This window comes from Periplaneta americana, chromosome 5 (genome assembly GCF_040183065.1).
Source record: "Periplaneta americana isolate PAMFEO1 chromosome 5, P.americana_PAMFEO1_priV1, whole genome shotgun sequence".
Classification (NCBI taxonomy): Eukaryota; Metazoa; Arthropoda; class Insecta; order Blattodea; family Blattidae; genus Periplaneta; species Periplaneta americana.
The window spans coordinates 75405648-75427187 of NC_091121.1; the positions used below are offsets into that span (position 1 = coordinate 75405648).

At 35.3% G+C, this 21540-nt stretch overlaps 1 protein-coding gene across 1 annotated transcript in view; it reads left to right on the forward strand.

Annotated features, from left to right (window-relative positions):
- The window catches only part of Dg (Dystroglycan), a 474860-nt gene that overhangs the window by 254661 nt on the left and 198659 nt on the right, over positions 1-21540 (forward strand). The gene's annotated exons all lie outside the window — the stretch shown is intronic.

A 21540-nucleotide genomic window follows, 5' to 3' on the forward strand; every position in this document is an offset into this window, starting at 1 on the left:
ATAATAATAATAATAATAATAATAATAATAATAATAATAATATAATATTCTCCTTTTGTTACAGGTAATTAAAAAGCCAGGTGGAACTGACATCTATTTTCCAAAATGTCGTCATTCCGTTGAATACTTGCTGTCGTTTGTCTACAATAGCATCTTTAATCTTGAATGCCGTGCTTTCCTTATACTGCTGGCTACTTGACAGGTACGTAATGTAGTAATGTATATTTCATTAGTCATTTACACACAACGCAGTTTCAACAGTTATAACAAGTTTTAAATAAAATTTCATAAATGGCAGTAATATTTGAAGCTATTACAGTATACGGAGGGAAGGCGCGCTATAGCGTTACGGTTAGGGTATTGCGCTTTACATGGAAGGTCGCAGGCTCGATTCCCGAGGAGGTCATGCGTTTTTTTCTATTGATCTAATTCTTCCTGCCGCACCATGGTCTTGAGGTTCACTCAGCCTTAACGCAAACGTGTACTAGTGTACGTCCTTGACAGCAGAGGCGGCCACATGCCGTACACTAAACGAATCCATGGAGTTAATTGAAAGTTTCTTTGACGACCGGATAATTTCCAAGAATCCGTGGCCACCGAGATCTCCGGACTTGACAACACCGGACTTCTTCCTAAGACTTAAAGAACAGGGTTTACGCCACACGTCCCCAGACATTTGGACGATTTGAAGCAGATCATTATAGCCTACACGAGATCAATGATATTGACAACAGAGTCCTCCAACGAGCGGCGAGTAACATGCAACGACGTGTTGAGTTGTGGCTTGAGCAGGAGGGAGAGTATTTTTAGCTTTTCCTGTAGAGGTTATTAATCCCCCTAAAATATTCTACATTTTAGATATAACAAATTGTGTTTAGCATTATTCTTGTTGAAATAAATAAATAAATAAATAAATAAATAAATGTGTTAATTTTATATGAATCACTCTGTACTACTAGGTAATATTAGCATGGAGCTGCGATTGGCTCTTGTTACTGCTATTCTGTAGGCGTCTCAACATCTTAAAGTGCGTTTCCCTTGCCCGTACGCAATTCTCCTAATGAGAAACATGTCAGGTCTCGGTTCGCGTAGCAAACGGCTCTATACTGAATGGCCGATCGTTCGATTCCTGTCATTGGCATGTAGACTCTCCTTGTATCGGCCCACTCTTCCATTGAGTGGGTGAGTGGGCTCTTAGACTGGAGTAGTCCAGCTCTGATGGCACTTATCTGTATTAGCTACGATATTGATATAGACCTACTGATACAGACCAGCAGTTCCCCGATTCGGCTAGAATTATATTTGGTTTGCGAGCCGTGGTATTCACGGTCTACAGCACACTGTCGAAGCCTTGTGGAAGTCACGGTCAAGGGTTCGAATTTCCCTTGGACTAAACGCGCACTGGAAATTTTTCTATGCAACTATTTTATTGCCGGAATGGAACATGTTATTTTCAATAGAAGTGCATGCATTGGTTAATTTTCAGTTACTGCAACTGAAGTGTTACGACGCGTTCTATTTTCAGAGTGATAGAACTGTTGCCCTTTTCAGTACGACTGACAGGTTGACCTTCCTTCACACACTAGTTATTATTTAGTTGTTTCTATACCGAGACCAGAATCACACTGTTCAGAGAATTATATATGTTTTTGTGTGTTTTATAAACTCGACACTTCCGTAGGTCCGATACTGTGGTTCGATTTCTGACACTGGCAGAGATTTATTTCTCTTCCACAGTACTTGGTGATTTTCCTTTGTCTTATGGTCAGCGATGGGCACAATATGAAGGAAATTTTGCCAAGTTATGAAATTCATAGCCACCGGCGTAGCTCAGTCGGCTAAGGTGCTTGCCTGCCGATCCAGAGTTGCGCTCGGGCGCTGGTTCGATTCCCGCTTGGGCTGATTACCTAGTTGGGGTTTTTCCGAGGTTTTCCCCAACTGTAAGGCGAATATCAGGTAATCTATGTCGAATCCTCGGCCTCATCTCGCCTAATACCATCTCGCTATCACCATTTCCATCGACGCTAAATAACCGAGTAGTTGATACAACGTCGTTAAATAACCAAGTAAAACAAAAAAAATGAAATTCATTTTTGAAAAAGATATGAAAATATAAAATAAATATTTCAATGCTAAAATATACTTGTTCCTAAACCTTTGAAGCATATTTTCATCATTATTTTAAAAAATAAGCCGTTATAGATTAATAATTTTGTCTATTTTAATAGGCCATCAAAATACATACATTTGAATAATTAAACAGTTTTTCAGCATCATCAAACTCTAACACAAAAAAAAAAAAACTTCTTGCATCATTGGCTAAACTCAACACTGGTTACAATACAACATCAATTAATTTTCTATATTTTCTGGTTTTCTGGCAAAATATTGCATCTTCTCCTATTTAATGTTGTTTTGTATGATGGGAACTCCATGAAATTGGGAAAAAAAAGGGAGAATTAAGTTGACAGCAAAATTGATAATTAGTTGAAACCGGTTTGAAACATTAACTTACACTTATGTAAGTAGATATGGCAATACTGACTTTCACCGGATTCCAAAGAATGTGCAGAAGTGGCATAGGAATTGTTTCGGTTTTCAGACTGATTTAAACTTGATTCCAAGGATTCTGAAGAAAATGGAAGGGTTTTTGTTGGTCATATAAATGCATATTTGGACCGTTTTTAATTTTGTAGTATATTTAGTACGAAACTGCATATTAACGTTACATTTTGGGAATAACTATGCATACTTAGGCATTTTTTAAAGTTTTATACCATATTTAGTAAAAATTCCTTCATAATATTATATTTTGCGCATTTCTCATATTTAATGCATTCATTCAAACCATAATGAGCTATGGTAAAATATAATACTTTGAAAGTTTTTCAGGAAGCTCTAAAATACCTATATTTTCGCAGAAATGCAATCAGAAAAAACTATTCACGGACTATGAAATGTGCGGTTTCAAGTAGCAGTTAGACTTCTATTGTTTGGCCCTGTGAGTGAAAACATACTGTACACAACAAAACAGGATTTCCTTAAAATTTTCAAGTGTTCGTAACTTTCTCCTTCCTCTCGGTCACTCCGCGTTTCTACAGTATCTTTTCAACATGCTATTTAGAGGGCATTTGAAGTAATTTGCATAAATATAACATCCAACTGGTTAGACATTGTATTTTAATTAATGTATAATGCCGATAATTAAAAAATGTAACATACATGTGTTACTGATAAAGTCATATTTCGAATTTTATTGGTCATATTTTTATGTTTTTAGGTCATAAATGCATGCATATATCCTATTTTTAGGTCATAGAAATCCGCTCCTTGGTCATTAAATAACGATCCTGTAAGCATTGTATAAACTGTGAACAGCTCATTTTTTAAAGAAAGGTTGATAAATAAAGCTGGAGCGTCGTATATTTCGGTTAGTTTATGCTTCCAGACGCGTGGCCAGAGTAGGTAGTGAGTGCTACCTAGAATACTATACTGGCTACCAAATAAGTCATAAGTAGAGAGTGCAATTTTAGACCCTAAAAAGTAGCATTTTAGGCGCCTAAAATAGATTCTTAAAGTCCTTTATTGAGGCTCTATAAAATAAAAAATAGTTTTTTTTCCCCATTTCCATAGTTTGCTTCACAGTAGACGATCAGCACCTATTGTGGCTATTGTGTCGCTCACTGCTATACTTACAAATGGTGAGAAAAAGGAAAGGGGTTGTTATCTGTCTTGGAATGTAAGAGAATGCTTATTCGGGTGCATCCCAGCGAATTTGTGTTAAACTGCTGACAGAGGAAGATATAATAATAATAATAATAATAATAATAATAATAATAATAATAATAATAATAATAATTTGTCCCGTAGGAGTTCTTTTACATGCCAGTAAATATAGGCTACTTACATGAACCTGTCGCATTTCAGCACAATTAAATACCATTGACCTGGGCCGGGGACGGGATCGAACCCGCAAGCTCGAGCACAGAAGGCCAGCGCTATATCGACTACGCTACCCAGGCGAATTGAAAGTTTCAATTATATGATAGAAAGATGGTAAGAATGAGAAGAGGTGGTCCGGAGGTACTTCTCTATTGTTTTGTTCACTGCCAGGAAAGCGTTGTTATCCGTCTTAGAATGTAAACGGTACAGGATATTAAGAAAAACAGTAAACAATTATGAAAAATGTTGCAACAATTTAAAAAAAAAAACTTAAAAATAGACACTAACGTTGAAATAGGCATTTTTGGGCACTATAAAACCCCTTTATTTCTGCCTATATTTCCATGAAAAATGTAAATATTAAATCTCAAGTCTGTATGTATCAAGGAGGAAAAAAAAAAAAAAGTTTTTTTTGCCTAAATTCCGGTCTCTAGTCATAAGAGAGCCGCAGTAGTGTCTAGCCTTCTCGCGTGTTATTAATGGCAGTGACTCTCGCATACAGTGTCTGCAGCGCCCGTAGGTACGCAAAATGTTGTCATATCACTGAGAAGAGCGGATGTCATTTCAGATTCGTCTTCGTAACAAATGTCCTTCAGGCTGTGAGTTCATCCTGCTATGACTCAACAAAATGTAGGAGTACTGTTTATTTATCGTTTGTTTATATGCAGGTTGGCCAACTTGATATTTAGACATACTCATTCCGTGCACTATACTGAGTGAGCTGCTCTTTTGAGCCGAATTCAAAAAGATGATTTCGGAATCATCGTTGAAAAAATATTATTGTTGTAATGTTATGAATTCTGATTATTATTAAATTTACATTTATCTTTTAATTCAGTTCCTCAGGAAAAGAAATTAGGGTAAAGGTTGGTAATATTGAGATACTAATGATATTATGATAGTTCTTTTTGAGAAATTTTTACAAATTTACTGAGAGAGAGGAAGATCGATTTTTTGCGTCAATGTATTAAGGGGATGTTCGTGGACAAGTTTCTGCACAAAATCGGTCCTTCTCTCGCTCAGTAAAATTGTAAAAAAATTCTCAAAAAGAACTATCATAATATTATTAGTATCACAACCTTTTCCCTAAATAAAATAATATTTATCCCTAATATAGTAACATACTACGAATTTGTCAATTAAAAAGCCCGTGCCTGACCGGGATTCAAATTTCAACTACATGTATAATAATAATAATAATAATAATAATAATCTATACTAATAATAAATCTGTAGCCGAAATTTTTCTGGTAATTTTTGATTTTCCAAAAATAATTGGTCCTAACATATATAATTAACCACCCTGAAACCGAAAATAGCTTTTTTGAAATTTTTGTTTGTATGTATGTCTGTCTGTCTGTCTGTCTGTTTGTTACCTTTTCACGCGATAATGGCTGAACCGATTTCGATGAAAATTGGAATATAAATTGAGTTCGTTGTAACTTAGATTATAGGCTATATGGCATTAAAAATACGTTATTTAAAAGGGGAGTTATAAGGGGGCCTGAATTAAATAAATCGAAATATCTCGCTTATTATTGATTTTTGTGAAATATGTTACGTAACAAAAGTTTCTTTACAAATGATTTCTGATAAGTTTCATTCTCTGAAAAATTTTGATAGGACTGATATTTAATGAGATAAATGAGTTTTAAAATTAAAATAACTGCCATCTAAGGCGGTGTATTGAAATGAAAAACAAATGACTTCGTCTATAAGGGGCCTTGGACACAACGATCGAAAGCTATGAAACATAGCCTACAGACAATGTTTCTGTATTTGTATGGTAATATCGGAAGCTAAATTAACCGATTTGTATAATTAATTATTATTTCACCATTGGAAAGTGTAGTTTCTCTGGATGGACATAATGCTATAATGTTATTACAGTAACTTGTGAGTGAATTGAGGACAGGTAAGATTAAAATAGCTTCTTATGCACAGAAAACTTGATAGGTTATTCTGTAGTATATTCATTCTTATAATAATGTTTATGAACATATTCATTTTTATCTCAGAGAATTAACGAACAACGAGAGTGTATTGATTTAGTATGCAGTAATAGTACGTTAGTTTAGCAATCCATTATTTTATTATTCAAATTTTAACTATGCTCAATTGAATCGTGTTAAAATACATAAAATACATATGCAATAAATGCAATGCAAAAAAATTGGGTAATGAGCCAAGCAGATTATGTTGCGCTGTTGTAAAAGTTGTTCCTCCTGAGATTCAAGAGCTCCCAGAACAAATTAAAAACTTTCTAATTCGAGTACATCCGTTATCAACACACTTTTTCATAATATAATATAATATAAACATAATAATAAATCTGTAGCCAAAATTTTTCTGTTAATTTTCGCTTTTCCAAAAATAATTGGTAATAACAATTAAGAAACATGTTAAAGGAATTTTCATTGCACCAAATGAGTGGTCTTTGGATCAAAATGATCGCATTTTAATATTTTAAATACAATCTAAATTAAGTAACATATTAAACGATTTATCCTTCTATCAAACACGAATGTTCCCTGGAACAAATGTCCTATTTTAATTATGTAATTACTTTATATTTATTTCTAACGGGTGCAGCGGAGCGCACGGGTACGGCTAGTAATAATAATAATTTCATTGCTAGAAAAATATATAAAGGAATTGTAAAAACACAAAATTTCTAACACTCTCCTGTAAGAGAGTGATCTAGTGCTCAATGGAGGATTCAGTACATTCTCGTAATAAAATTACGTAGATAAATTACAATAAATAACAACTTAAAATTAATAGTTAGTAATAACAAAGTGCTTAAATTTAATATTGAGTTAAATACATGAGTTTATTTCTATTTTAATTTGTTATGAATTCTAGGGCCAATATTGCTGCTATGATTAAAGCAGTGCTCTTTAAACACTTGAGTTCAATCAAACGTATTGTATCGACGCCTCTAGTTTTGTGTTGCGAGTATATGATTTCAAATTTGTGTGAATTCTATGTATAAAATTTGTTAATATATTTATATAAATTTGATGTTTTTTCAAGTCTTCAAATTTTTACAGTTTTTCGGTAGAATAATCAGTAGCTTTTTAGACACATTTTAATTATTCTTCTCTGTAATAAATGTAGTGGAATGAGGTAAGTTTTATAAGTAGTATTACCCCATCCTAATACTCAATACTTGGTTACGGACTGGAATAAGGCAAGGTTAACTGTACGTAGTACGTCTATGGGCAAGTAATTTCGTAACCGAACAAAATAATATGCAGTATTACGTAATTTGTTACAAAGATAGTTGATATGTTTGTCCCAAAATTGTTTATCATTTGTGATCCCTAAATATTTGACTTTGGAAGATTCATTTATAACACTGGTCAACATTGATTTTATTAAATGTACAATTTCTACTGTTTCTCATGTAATGCCATCTGCTGATTCCAAAAATGAAGTCATAATTTCTCTACCATCCACCAATTTTTCATTTTTTGTAATTTTAGAAAAATTGATTTATTTGTATTTATTATATAAACAGTTCTTAACATGCTAATGGAAAGAAAATATTTCATTTTATTGCTTTAACAAGCAACCTATAACTTTAGACCACTGTTGTCTGTAAAATCAGAATCCATAAAAATGAATTTTATTCCCCATACGACTGCGAAAGTTAGTATGAATTCTTAGTTTAGTTGAAACTTACAATCATGAAACAAGTTTCATAACCCATGTTTTCTTTGTCTTAATTTTAAGTGTGGTAAAAGTATCTTATGAAGTGAAACACCTCGAAATACTGTATAAACCACAAACAATTTTTGTTACGTTTGTGATTAATTAACTTTGAAAGCACACAGGTGAATTTTTCTACACTAGTTAAAAGAGCTTAAGAGTGTTCTTTTGATTGCAAAATAGATGAGGACAGTAACTGGGCCCCTGAAATCTGTTGTGCTCCATGTAATTCTATTAGCCTAACTGACTGGCTGGAAGGATCTCGTCATATGCCTTTCTAGTTTCAATGATATGCCGGGAACCAAAGGATCATTCAACAGGTTGTTACTTTCTAGGAACCACAGATCAGAAGATTACAGAGAACTTGTTAGCGAGCTGATTCAGAACTATAACGTGGTGGGGTGTCATTATCTTTTAAAATAACTTCTTAGATTCTCTTCTATTTTTTCTTTTCTCAAAATCTTCGGGTAGTGAGCGACGAATATGGGGAGTGTTTTCATCAGAATTTTTCTGAAATGGAAAGGCACTACCAGAAAAAATGGAGCCCAAATATTCTATCAGACTACTGCTGGACACTCAAAAGAGATGTTTCTCAAGCGAAGTATAGCCTAAAATCTATTTCACATACATTTTAGGTAAAATCAATACTAGAAGATTCTGAAGTACATTTCATATAATTATTAATCTGGGTGATAGAAAATTTTTGAAAACAGATCTGAAATCAGCATGAAAAATGCAATAAGAATCACACATTCTTTATTTTTTTTTAACAAAAAATTTGTTTAATTTTGTTGACCAGTGTAATTGGACAATTACAGCTAATAGCAGAACAACCCGAATTGTGTAGCTCAATGTTTACGGGAAAGTTAGACAATTTATAACATTTAAAAGGCTGATGGTCTAAGACCAGTCACATATCGCACCTTACTGGTTGAAAACAGCCACTCTTCTGGATGAAAATGCTAGAAACGTGATTACACTCTGAGTTGTGCATTGCATACCAGATATATTAGTTCAGAATCTCACTAATTCTGCGTTGCAGTTTGGTTAGTAGCATGAGTAAAGTGTTTTCAGTAGCCTGCTACCTATAGCATCAGAGCACCGTAGTTTTCGTTTCCTCATAGTAACAATCCAGCCACGTTGTGATGGAATTTGTGGTACACACAGCAGCCGTTTCAGAAGTTTTTCTCTGGATACTTCTGTTTTCTTCTGTGACTACATTGGTAGCGCGCTGATTTTCCATCCATACGGCCCGAGTTTGATGCCCGGTTAGATCTGGTTGGAATTTGTGGTGGGCAAAAAGTCGTTGGAGGTTAGCTCTTAGTATTCTCACATCAAAGTCAGGGATGGGGGTTTTTCCTATCTGTCGCATCTCTTTCAGTCACTTTAACTAGTTCTGCATTTTGTTCATGTTTACAGTAAGCCTTTTAGAATTTGTCCGTAGCTTGCTTTTAGGTTTTGATTCTTCCCCTACATTTCTTTCACTGTTGTTTTTACAGATTATGTTAAACAAACCAATTAATTTGTTTATTTGTCGGTAGTTATTTTATCAACAAATTATAGACAGTTTATTTATCTGTCTTCTTATTTATTTCTTGTCTTATTTCTTTTAATATTTTCTGATATGTTAACGTAATGTTTAGTCATTTAGTTTCTCTGTTTTCGTTTTATAGACACATCGGAGAAAAGTACAGAGAAGCTTCTGTTCTAGTATCGGTAGGCTATCGATTACAAAGTCGTGCGAGTTGACAATTGAATACTTTAAGGCCTGACCCCTTTACAGTCCATTCTCCGGGCACAGCGGATGGTAACTGAGCTCCATGTCTTTCCAGTAATGGATTCAAGTCCCAGAAGTGGGCTCGATTTTCCGTGACCATTACGCTGATGGACAGTTATTTTAAAAAAAATACTGTACTAACCTTTACTAGCAGAAGAAGAGTTCGAATCTCAAGTGAATCTCGGTTTTCATGTCTGGACAATTTAGTAATTTGAAATGCTGTAGCATGTACTTGAGACTGAGAGAGCTGTGAATAATCGAACGAGACTTGTGCAGTGTACTGTTACTTCATTTCCGTTGTTACTTAAGAGCAAAAATGTTGACTACTGTCATAGAAGGAAGTCATAAATGTACTCTGGTGATAAAGAACCTGTCCCTCTAGGCTGGAAGAAATATTGGCATACTGTACAGTGAGGGACATAATTGTTGAGCGAGCGAAAATGTTTCAATATCTGTAGCGCGGTTCATAAGAGGCTATAGTTTTAATTCATTCTTAGCATAGACTAATACAGGGACATCATTTTGTTTTTACTAACATTTCTAATATTAACCTGGTTATACCTTTGGATTAACGGTTGAGAAACGGAAACACCGTTTGCTACCCCCTTCCACGACTGGAGTTCGATGATACTGGCGTAAAATACAAACAGATCACTTTACTAGGTTAGGAGGGAAGAAAAGTAGTTCATCCATTTACGTAAACTAGGAAATATTGCGATTTTGAGTTTGATAATTTTCATTAGGTTTTTGTTTAATCAAAATACAGTACAGTATTAACAGTAAATGTTTTTACTCACGAACTCAGCTATTCATGTGGACGTATATTATGCAGTGTATATTATGCTGTCTCCAGCACATTAACGTACAATATAGAGAATGAAGTTAAATTGAAAAATAATCATAATGTGATATTTAAACACATTTTTGAAAATGGTGACCTCAGTTCTTTTGTGCATATTATCGCACTATAGACTATTGAACCTAATTCCAATTAGTAGTTTCGTCCTTCGTACTAGTAACTCATGTTGAAATAATTCTGTACCTACTCTATAAAAAAGTACCTTACGTACTGTAAATTCAATCTTCATTTCTGCCCGATACGAAAAGATAAAATTACTCAGACATACTATCTACTGTCCGTCCAAGTGGTGTTGTCGCAGGGTCGTAGAAATATGGAAACTCACGTGACAGGTAAATACTTGAGACCCTTTTATTTAAGTTATTTTAAACAGTTGTATAATATTACGTAGACGTCCAATTCCTAACAGAAATTAATGTTTTCAGAAAAGAACTAAGACAGCCCACCCACTAGCCTTTACAGAGGGGCGAGCAGAAGCGGGTGGGGGAAACCGGGATGCGACGTAGGCAAACGGACGACAGTACCTGTGCGAAAATATGATTCAATATTGAAAGCTCTTTCGTCATTCGAAAACGCGCACATATTTCTGGAACATACTATACTCACTCAGTCGGTAATATTTACTATGACCGTAAGGCGACTTTGACTGCATTGGAAGTTTACTAGTAGAGGGGTGGGAGTGAAGTACATTAAAAAACTCAGGTGCAATAAAAATTGAAGTAAAAATAAAATGATGTCCCTGTACTTACACAGAAAAGCTAAGCGTATATCTCATCATATTAACCAAAACTTTCGGCTTGTAGCATGCACAATGTGGCATTCTCTGACTTAGGAAAAAAACTCGAGTCGCTCAACTATTATTTCAATCATTGTACATGAAAAGTTGAGGGTAAATTCTTATTAATAATTATAAATTATATTGTTCATTTATACTCGTATTTATGTGAAGAAAGTACTTTGATGGCCATTTATCCTGTGTACTTTCATATAACTCGGATAGATAGATAGATAGATAGATAGATAGATAGATAGATAGATAGATAGATAGATAGATAGATAGATAGATAGATAGATAGATAGATAGATAGATGGATGGATGGATGGATGGATGGATGGATGGATGGATGGATGGATGGATGGATGGATGGATGGATGGATGGATGGATGGATTGATGGATTGATGGATTGATGGATTGATGGATTGATGGATTGATGGATTGATTGATTGATTGATTGATTGGATGATTGGATTGGATGATTGGATGGATGGATGGATGGATGGATGGATGGATGGATTAGATGGGCGGATGGATGGGCAGGCAGGCAGGCTGGCAGATGGACGGGTTAGTAAACAAATAAATAAATAAACTGTCCTGTCAAACTGAGTACCAGGTTTTTCCCGGGGGTAAAAACAGCCGGCCGCAGCGTGATGCTGGTCATACTACTTCATTCTGGTGCCAAAATTATGGAAACATGTAGCTCTACGTTCAGACCCGCCATGCGAATTCACTATATTTAAATGCAAAACCTTTACAAAAATTTAGTTAACTCTACAACGGAATATGCCATTGATGTATGTAAATGATGGGCCGTTTGCCACTTATTCACTCATCGTTCATACAAAATGTCCTGAAAAACAAATTGAGGATTAAAATTTGCGAAAAGATCGTGTAATGGAAAGTACGTCAAAACTTGATGTGACAGGCTGCCAATTTTGTTTCAGACCGTATCTGGATATTTATCACTTCTGCTTTCCATTAACGACTTCCTATATTTTCAGTCCATGCTTCATAATGCGACCGGAACTGACACTACATTGGATGTCATAGATGTGACGGTGAAAGATATCGCAAAGTCATCATTTTACAGTGTGACAATTTAAGTATGATTTCCAACAATTATTCTCAACCTCGCCAGAATTTTAGACCTTTCCGATATTAACCCTTATATACAATGATTGTAGCCTATTGTCTTGAATTTATAATACGCAATAATCGTATACAAAACACGGAAAGTTCTTGCTTAGGCGTGTGTCAAATTCGCTTCCGCCGCATGTACTTCACTTGAAACACGTCCGGCATCGTGTGTTCCGCTTCAGTCGACCTCAAAGTAATACAAATATACCGATGTCAGGGCCCTATTCATAAGAAAGTGGTACCTTCTTGGTATCACTAATGAAGTTATGAGGTTCAAATCTGTCTTCGGACAGTTGACTAAACAACAATTGAATCTCTTCTTCTGAGGAATCTACGGACGAGGGAAATGAACAGCTCGCTGTTATTATTGTTATTATTATTATTGTTATTATTATTATTATTATTATTATTATTATTATTATTATTACTACTTACTTACTGACTGACTTTTAAGCAACCCGGAGGTTCATTGCCGCCCTCACATAACCCCGCCATTGGTCCCTATCCTGAGCAAGATTAATCCATTCTCTATCATCATATCCCACCTCCCTCAAATCAATTTTAATATTATCTTCCCATCTACGTCTCGTCCTCCCCAAAGGTCTTTTTCCCTCCGGCCTCCCAACTAACACTCTATATGCATTTCTGAATTTGCCCATACGTGCTACATGCCCTGCCCATCTCAAACGTTTGGATTTAATGTTCCTAATTATGTAAGATGAAGAATACAATGCGTGCAGTTTTGTGTTGTGTAACTTTCTCCATTCTCCTGTAACTTCATCCCTCTTAGCCCCAAATATTTTCCTAAACACCTTATTCTCAAACACCCTTAATCTCTGTTCCTCTTTCAAAGTGAGAGTCCAAGTTTCACAACCATACAGAACAACCGGCAATATAACTGTTTCATAAATTCTAACTTTCAGATTTTTCGACAGCACACTGGATGATAAAAGTTTCTCAATCGAATAATAACAGGCATTTCCCATATTTATTCTGTGTTTAATTTCCTCCCGAGTATAATTTATATTTGTTACTGTTGCTCCCAGGTATTTGAACTTCTCCACCTCTTCAAAAGTTAAATTTCCAATTTTTATATTATTTTCCATTTCGTACAATATTCTCGTCACGAGACATAACACTGTACAACATGAAAAATGCCCTTTACATGAAAACATGTGTTTCTTGTATATTTATGGCTGGAAATAACGAATCATCTATACTCTAACCACGACGTAAATACCAGATCACTTATCTGTGGCACGCTAAGTATACCTCTTCATAGAACATCTTGTTATTCATCATCTTTTACAATATCCACCTCGCGTCAATGGAATTCCTTGTCACAAAGTATTAGGGGCTGCAAGACAATAAACACCTTTAAGAACAGCTTAAAAGATAACCTTATTAGCATTTCACTCCAATCATACTGATTTATACTATCACTGACTACATTGTTACTTTTTTCTTTAGACATCATCCTGATTGTGCTGTATTTTAATTGTCTCGTAATAATCTCTTTCTATTATCTAATATCATTTGAAATATATTAACATTCTATGTATTTTAGCTTAATTCTGCTACACAGTTTATTTCAGTGTTTAATTAATAGTTCATAGTATTTTGTTGTTTAATTTGTAAATAACTTTTGTATACATGTAACTCTCATCTATATCAAATTGTTGGATTCTTTGTAAGTTCATGCATATGTATATACACTTTTTGCTGGTTGAGTGGAAGAGAAGGCCTTACGGCCTTAACTCTGCCAGCTAAAATAAATCATTATTATTATTATTATTATTATTATTATTATTATTATTATTATTATTATTATTGTTATTATTTTCCAAAAAATCCAGAGTTTAGTATTTTATGTGTTTCCTCGATAATATTGCTATGTTTCCTTAATGTAAATTATTTTTCGAATATCCTGCTTCTTATATCAAACATTTTCAGTGCAGGGATAGATTTAGACACATTTAGAAATATATATCTACATCAATCATTCACTGCTAGGTTGATCATACCATAATTCCAGCATTCATTTAGAAGACGACAAAGCAATTTTGGGCACTTTGCGGAGAAAGAAGGCATTATTTATTGCTGTGATGTGAATGGGTTATTTCAGGCATTGGGACATGAACACATTGTAGGAGACTGGCGCCTGTTTATTGACTCTTCCAAACGTAGTCTAAAGGCAGTACTCCTCCATATAGGCAATGTTTTTCCCTCTGTTCCTATAGCATATAATGCTGTAAATACATATGAGGTAATGAGTGCTATATTGAAATTAATTGACTACTCTACATTCAAATGGCACATTTGCGGAGACTTAAAAGTTATTGGGATATTAACAGGCATGCAACAAGGATACACTAAATTCTGCTGCTTCCTATGTGAATGGGATAGTCGTGACACTACATCCGTAAACAGTGGCCTCCACGACAAAACTACATTCCTGGCACCAAAAACATATCTCATGAATCCGCAATATGTCTTTCTTCCACCATTGCACATTAAACTTGGTTTAATAAAAATTTTTGTAAAAGCGCTGGACAGAGAAGGGTTAGCCTTCTTGTATCTCAGAAACAAATTCAAAAGTTTAAGTGAGGTAAAGGTAAATGAAGGGGTTTTTATTGGCCCACAAATTAAATCAGTCATGCACGACGAAGACTTTGAAAATAAACTATCAGAAGGAGAAAAAGCAGCCTGGCAGGCATTTAAATCAGTATGTTCAAGTTTCCTTGGAAACGAGAAAGCTGAAAACTATGAAGATCTTGTTCGTGACATGGTGAAATGCTTTCGTGTTATAGGCTGCAATATGTCTTTAAAACTACACTTTTGGACTCACATCTAGATTTTTTCCCCTCAAAACCTGGGTGCAGTTAGTGATGAGCATGACGAAAGATTCCACCAGGACATTGCTATGTTTGAAAAGCGCTTCAGTGGACGATGGAATGGAAGTATGCTAGCTGAATATTGTTGGCCTACTATCAGGGACACTCCACCAGATGCCTACAAGCGGAAACGGCCAAAAAATCATTTTAGTGTATGTGTTTTCCGTAATGAGTGTCGCTGTTAATTTTCTCTCTGACCAATTTGTATAAATATGAAAAGCGGGTCTCCTAAAAAAACGGTACGTGACGGACCATTTTGGTTTTCAGATATGAATCAAGCACCTTTTGTTTGTACAGAATCACATACTTTCATCTAAAGGGCAGACACAAAGTTCAAATTTGTTGTACAGTGTAATCATATAATTCGTCTTTTCGGGATTTACTTCCAAACCTATCTCTTTACTTGCTTCCAGTAAAATTCCCGTGTTTTCCCTAATCGTTTGTTGATTTTCTTCTAACATATTCACGTCATCCGCATAGACAAGCAGCTGATGTAACCCGTTCAATTCCAAACCCTCTCTGTTATCCTGGACTTTCCTAATGGCATACTCTAGAGCAAAGTTAAAAAGTAAAGGTGATAGTGCATCTCCTTGCTTTAGCCCACAGTGAATAATAATAATAATAATAATAATAATAATAATAATTATTATTATTATTATTATTATTATTATTATTATTATCAGTAGTAGTAGTAGTATTATAAAGTTTTAAAGGGCCTTATGGTGTTTTGGTACGGAAAGTATTTGTTCATAATTTAACGAACATTAAACATTTAAAAGATATTTACAATTCCATAGTTATATGGTTAGCATGACACAAGTTATTGCTAAAGCAAAACAGTAGAAATGCAAGTCAAGGCAACTAAGTTCTATTTCTACTTACTGTCTGCTGCAGAACCAGGATTCACATGTGATGGAATTGTTATGAAGGTTGAAAATAACATAAGCACCGACAGCTAAGAAATTGAGAAGGAGGCGAGAACTTGAAAGCTGCAATAGATTAGGTGCAGATGGAGGAGGGAGGGGTATGTCACCTCGTAGGATGGGTGTAATCCAGTGCTCGGCTTTAGGTGGGAGCATCCTAAATTAAACAAGGACGCCCCGTTAAACTCAGCACGAGCGAATTACGAGCGTCTAAGCCTCTCGCCCTTTACGTGACTTAAACTCTCACGAATAAGCGGCTATAGCGTACCGTGTGCCGTGGTGGCTGCATTCCCATGCTTCGATATCCGAGGCAGGCGATCTCGCATGACGTCTTCCACGTTAAGATAGCCCACCCACATCGGTTTGGAATGTGTATGAGGATTCGAGATACCTCCAGAATTAAACACGGGTAGTCCAGATCTGGAACATGGCTGGATTATTGAGTGAGTATAAGGGTAATAATAATATTAATAATAATAATAATAATAATAATAATACCCATCAGCGTAAAAAAACAGCTTGTTACGAAACCATACAATAAGCCTCGGAATGGGACTGATTCTCTGGCACGACCACAGCAAAGAGTGTTTGAGAATAAGGTTCTTAGGAAAATATTTGGGGCTAAGATGAAGTTACAGGAGAATGGAGAAAGTTACACAACCCAGAACTTAACGCAATGTTTTCTTCACCTGACATAATTAGGAACATTAAATCCAGACGTTCGAGATGGGCAGGGCATGTAGCACGTATGGGCGAATCCAGAAATACGTATAGAGTGTTAGTTGGGAGACCGGAGGGAAAAAGATCTTTGGGGAGGCCGAGACGTAGATGGGAGGATAATATTAATATGGATTTGAGGGAGGTGGGATATGATGATATGATGGATATTATTAATAATAATAATAATAATAATAATAATAATAATAATAATTATTATTATTATTATTATTATTATTATTATTATACCTAAGAATTTTGTAGTCAAATTTTCAAACTGAGTGCTTGTTATTTGTTTGCAGATGATCAAATACTTATTACAAACTCATAATCAGGAATATAGTTGGCAGCACATAACGAAAGATTACAGCGTGAAAATTTCAAAAGTTCCACGAAGATCTTCGCATAAAATATTGATAATAGTATGTGAGTGATTAAACTTGAACAAATCAGCTCTTTTAAATCTCTTAGCTTGCAGTATTTCACATTCTAAAGTTACAGATATGTAAGTAGAACTTAAGGAATATCAACACACATGTTTAAGTGTAAAATGTTAAGAAAACAAAAATTAGAAATAATCTCTCCCTTTTTTTATACTAATATCAGGTATTTGACTGATCGTCATTCACCCATATGAAGCCAGTTCTGTAGACCAATTTACCAACAGTCGTTGCCCAGGTTGTGCCATATGAGGCTAGTCTACGCTACACCCGCGATGAGATGAGATGAGATGATGATGGAGATCTGTTGGGATGCCACAGGGGAACCGGAGCTCCCGGAGAAAATTCTTGTTGCCTGGACCACGAGCTTGTCCAACAGAAATCTGAGGTACACTGGGGATCGAATTCGGGTTTGCAAGATAAGTCCAGCGCTCTAGTTACTAGACCATCGTGGCGAGTCATAAGCTGAAAGCTGATATAAATCAACACGAAAATAATTCTCTCTACTCATGAGGCCGCAATGGCTTCCGCAACTTACTCATGGGAGAAAGAGGCGGTTTTCAGAAGGGCTCCTAAATTTCGTACATTTTACGATATAATTATGCATTTTTTAATATCTTATTTCTCAATTTTCCAATAGTCTGAAATTGGTATTAATTGCGTTATGTAAGGAAGAGGCTAGTTGAATACGTTGGTTTGTTAATGAGTCAAGAGAAAGGCCTAAGAAGATAATTGCGCCGCATGGAAGGTTCAGAATTTCCGACACGCCACTGAATCTGCTGAAATATTAATTTTGGAGGCCTGTAGCTGGAATAATTGGGGATGATGTAATGTGTAGCCTGCAGTAGAGAATGAGAGCAAAAAGGAAAGGCAAGGAATATTTAATCAAACAGAAAATGGTAGTCAAAAGGAGCATTTAAACACAATTAAAAATGACCGTATTTCTAAGAAGTTGTTAACTCAGAGGGGGGGGGGTGAACGAACTTAGAAAACCATTGTTGTCATTGTTAGTAGTAATGGTGACTATTATTATTATTACTATTATTATTATTGTTGTTATTATTATTATTATTATTATTATTATTATTATTATTGTTATTATTTTATAAAGGAATTTTCTATGATAGCATAGGTTTCCTCAACCAAAAGATATTTTTTTCTCCAGTTCTCTGGATCTAGCCAGTTTTCATCTGTCAGTTTTCTTCTGTGCATAACCTTCTTCATTTCCTCTGCCGAAGTGGGTTGTGGTCTACCTTTCTTCCTTCTTCCTTCTTACTTACTTACTGGCTTTTAAGGAACCCGAAGGTTCATTGCCGCCCTCACATAACCCCGCCATTGGTCCCTATCCTGAGCAAGATTAATCCATTCTCTATCATCATATCCCACCTCCCGCAAATCCATTTAATATTATCTTCCCATCTACGTCTCGGCCTCCTTAAAGGTCTTTTTCCCTCCGGCCTCCCAACTAACACTCTATATGCATTTCTGGATTCGTCCATACGTGCTACATGCCGTGCCCACCTCAAACGTCTTGATTTAATGTTCCTAATTATGTCAGGTGAAGAATACAATGTGTGCAGTTCTGTAACTTTCTCCATTCTCCTGTAACTTCATCCCTCTTAGCCCCAAATATTTTCCTAAACACCCTTAACCTACTGTATGTTCCTCTCTCAAAATGAGAGTCCAAGTTTCACAACCATACAGAACAACCGGTAATATAACTGTTTTATAAATTCTAACTTTCAGATTTTTCGACAGCAGACTGGATGATAAAAGTTTCTCAACCGAATAATGACAGGCATTTCCCATATTTATTCTGTGTTTAATTTCCTCCCGAGTGTCATTTATATTTGTTACTGTTGCTCCCAGATATTTGAACTTCTCCACCTCTTCAAAATATAAATTTCCAATTTTTATATTTCCATTTCGTATTGTGATTGCTGTTACTATTTTTATTATTATAATAAAAGTGAAAGAGAAGTTTGCAGAGGATTAGAAAGATGAACATACTCGATTTTTTTTGTAGGAATAGTCTTCTTTGATTTCAAATCAGACATATTAAATTCTGTGAAATGCATTTCACAGAGGTCTCACAAAGAGCACGCATCCTTCCTGTCGAGACAAGAGAGCGAACGGCTGGGAGGTGTTTGCAAGGCGCTGGTTCTCCTTTGTGGATTCTCGGGGAACAAAATGACAAAGGACAAATAAAAGCGTTTCTTGGAATTCGAAGACCGTGAAACATCTGGCTTCTCTTCGTCCACTTCAGATTTACCAGCTCGCTCGCGAACAATACATTGACTGAACATTGTTGTCAGGTGTCCGAGCTTACTGTCGCGGTCATTCTTAACTATCGTGAACGGGTGTCTCCGAGAAGAGCGTGTCGGATGTCGTCTGTAATCAACAGAAAACTAGATGCGGTCAAAAATTGTTCAAGTGTTGAGTTCCAGATGTCAGCGTCTACCGAAATAAACTTCCATTCAACATCGGATGTACTCGTACACTGAGCTGCAAAGAAAATGATGATACGAAATTATATCGTTTTCCGAGTACTTTACCAAACATGGCGAGGTGGAAAGCTGTTTTCCTGAGATTAGTTTTTTAAAAACATAGGCCTAAATATGACTTTTGTAACATGTTAACGTTATTACTTAATATGAATCGATTTTAAATTATTCATATACTTTTATTTTACAACATTAATAAGAATACTACATGAAAATAGTGAAACTGCAGTTTATATCACAGTCTATCATATACATATGTAATAAATATTCATCCATAAATTATATATATATATATATATATATATATATATATATATATTTCATGAATTTCCCTTTAGTGGTTTCTGAGCTATATCCATCTTTGTAAGTACCGTGTCAGAAATTCAAATTTGCGGGAAATCAAGAAACAACAATGTGCGATTTAAAATCCCAGCGCGCAGGCATTTAAAAATGGCTACTAATGACCTCTAATGGTGCAAGATGGCCAATCAAATTATATATATATATATATATATATATATATATTGTGTTCTAGGCAATAATTTTAGGCAATAATTTTGTTTTAATTAAACTTAGGCCTATTTGTTTCCAAACTTCATCGTTCTCTCACCTTAACTTCATTATGTTCTGGTTTTTTCTCCTATATTTTCTGGAATATGTTTTGTATTTATTTTGTAACATCTATCGGTTGATATTAACCTATGGTGAATACCGGCACTCAACTTCTTGTTCTCTTTAATTAAGATTTTCGGGTATTAAATTTAGTTATCCTTTCAAATCTGTATTCACGAACTCCTAGATACTTCAGTCTTAATGAATGTCCGGTTACTTCTATATATTTTGTTTTAATTTAATTGAATTTGAGTCTCATCTTCTATGCTTCATAGACTATTTTGATGAATGCACTTTTCAGATCTCTTGCTGATCTTCCAATTATATGTAAGTCGTCGGTATACGCCAAAATTTGAACGGATATGTAAAATATTTTACCCCTTCTTTCAATTCTTGAGTCTCGTAAACTTTTCCCCGTTGCTATGCTAAATAATAGGTAGATCTATGCCAATCATTCTCCTTGTAACCCTGTATGTGTGGTAAAGGAGTCTATATATCTTTTTACAATTTCACTTTATACCTCAGTCTTACATTCACTGCACTTAGAAGTCCTAGCCCTCGTGCAAAATGTACTGGTCATTTATGGTTAACGTCAAAATGTAGATGTAATAAAGTGAGCCCGTATAAATGGCCTAAGTGCATGTGTGCTTATCCCACTCTTACCTGCAATTCATATTATTTGGAGAATACTGATATGCCTATAGAGTAGGTTTACATTTCCCGTGTAGTAAGGGAAAATGGACTAAGCAGTCGTATGTTTCAAAGCATATACTGTAGCTGTCATTTTCAATTCCATTTTATCTGCATTATCAGATATATCTAATACAGAGAGTTTTATTTCCTACCCGCGGGGAATTCACTCTCCAGTAGGCCCTATAGCAGACGACAACGCTGTGATTTTTGCCACAGGAATCAACACGTGTTATTCATAGACTAATTCTCACCACATGGAAGCAATATGAGGCAGACTCGCGGGCATATTGAGATGTGCACTAGTTGAATAACTTCACAAATATAGTGTGTCCTCCATGGACCTTACACATTTCATTTGGCTGCCAAAAATCAATGAATGGAAATAAGTTGGTAACATTAATTGCAATATGTAGAGAAACTGTGGAAATTTCGTTGGCTATTTTTAAAAACCCGCGCGAGAGGTTGTACGTGGCGCTGCGGTAGCTTAAGTCAAAATGGCGACAGCGCAAGAGCGAGCACAAGCGGTCTGGTGGTATGCTGAAACAAATT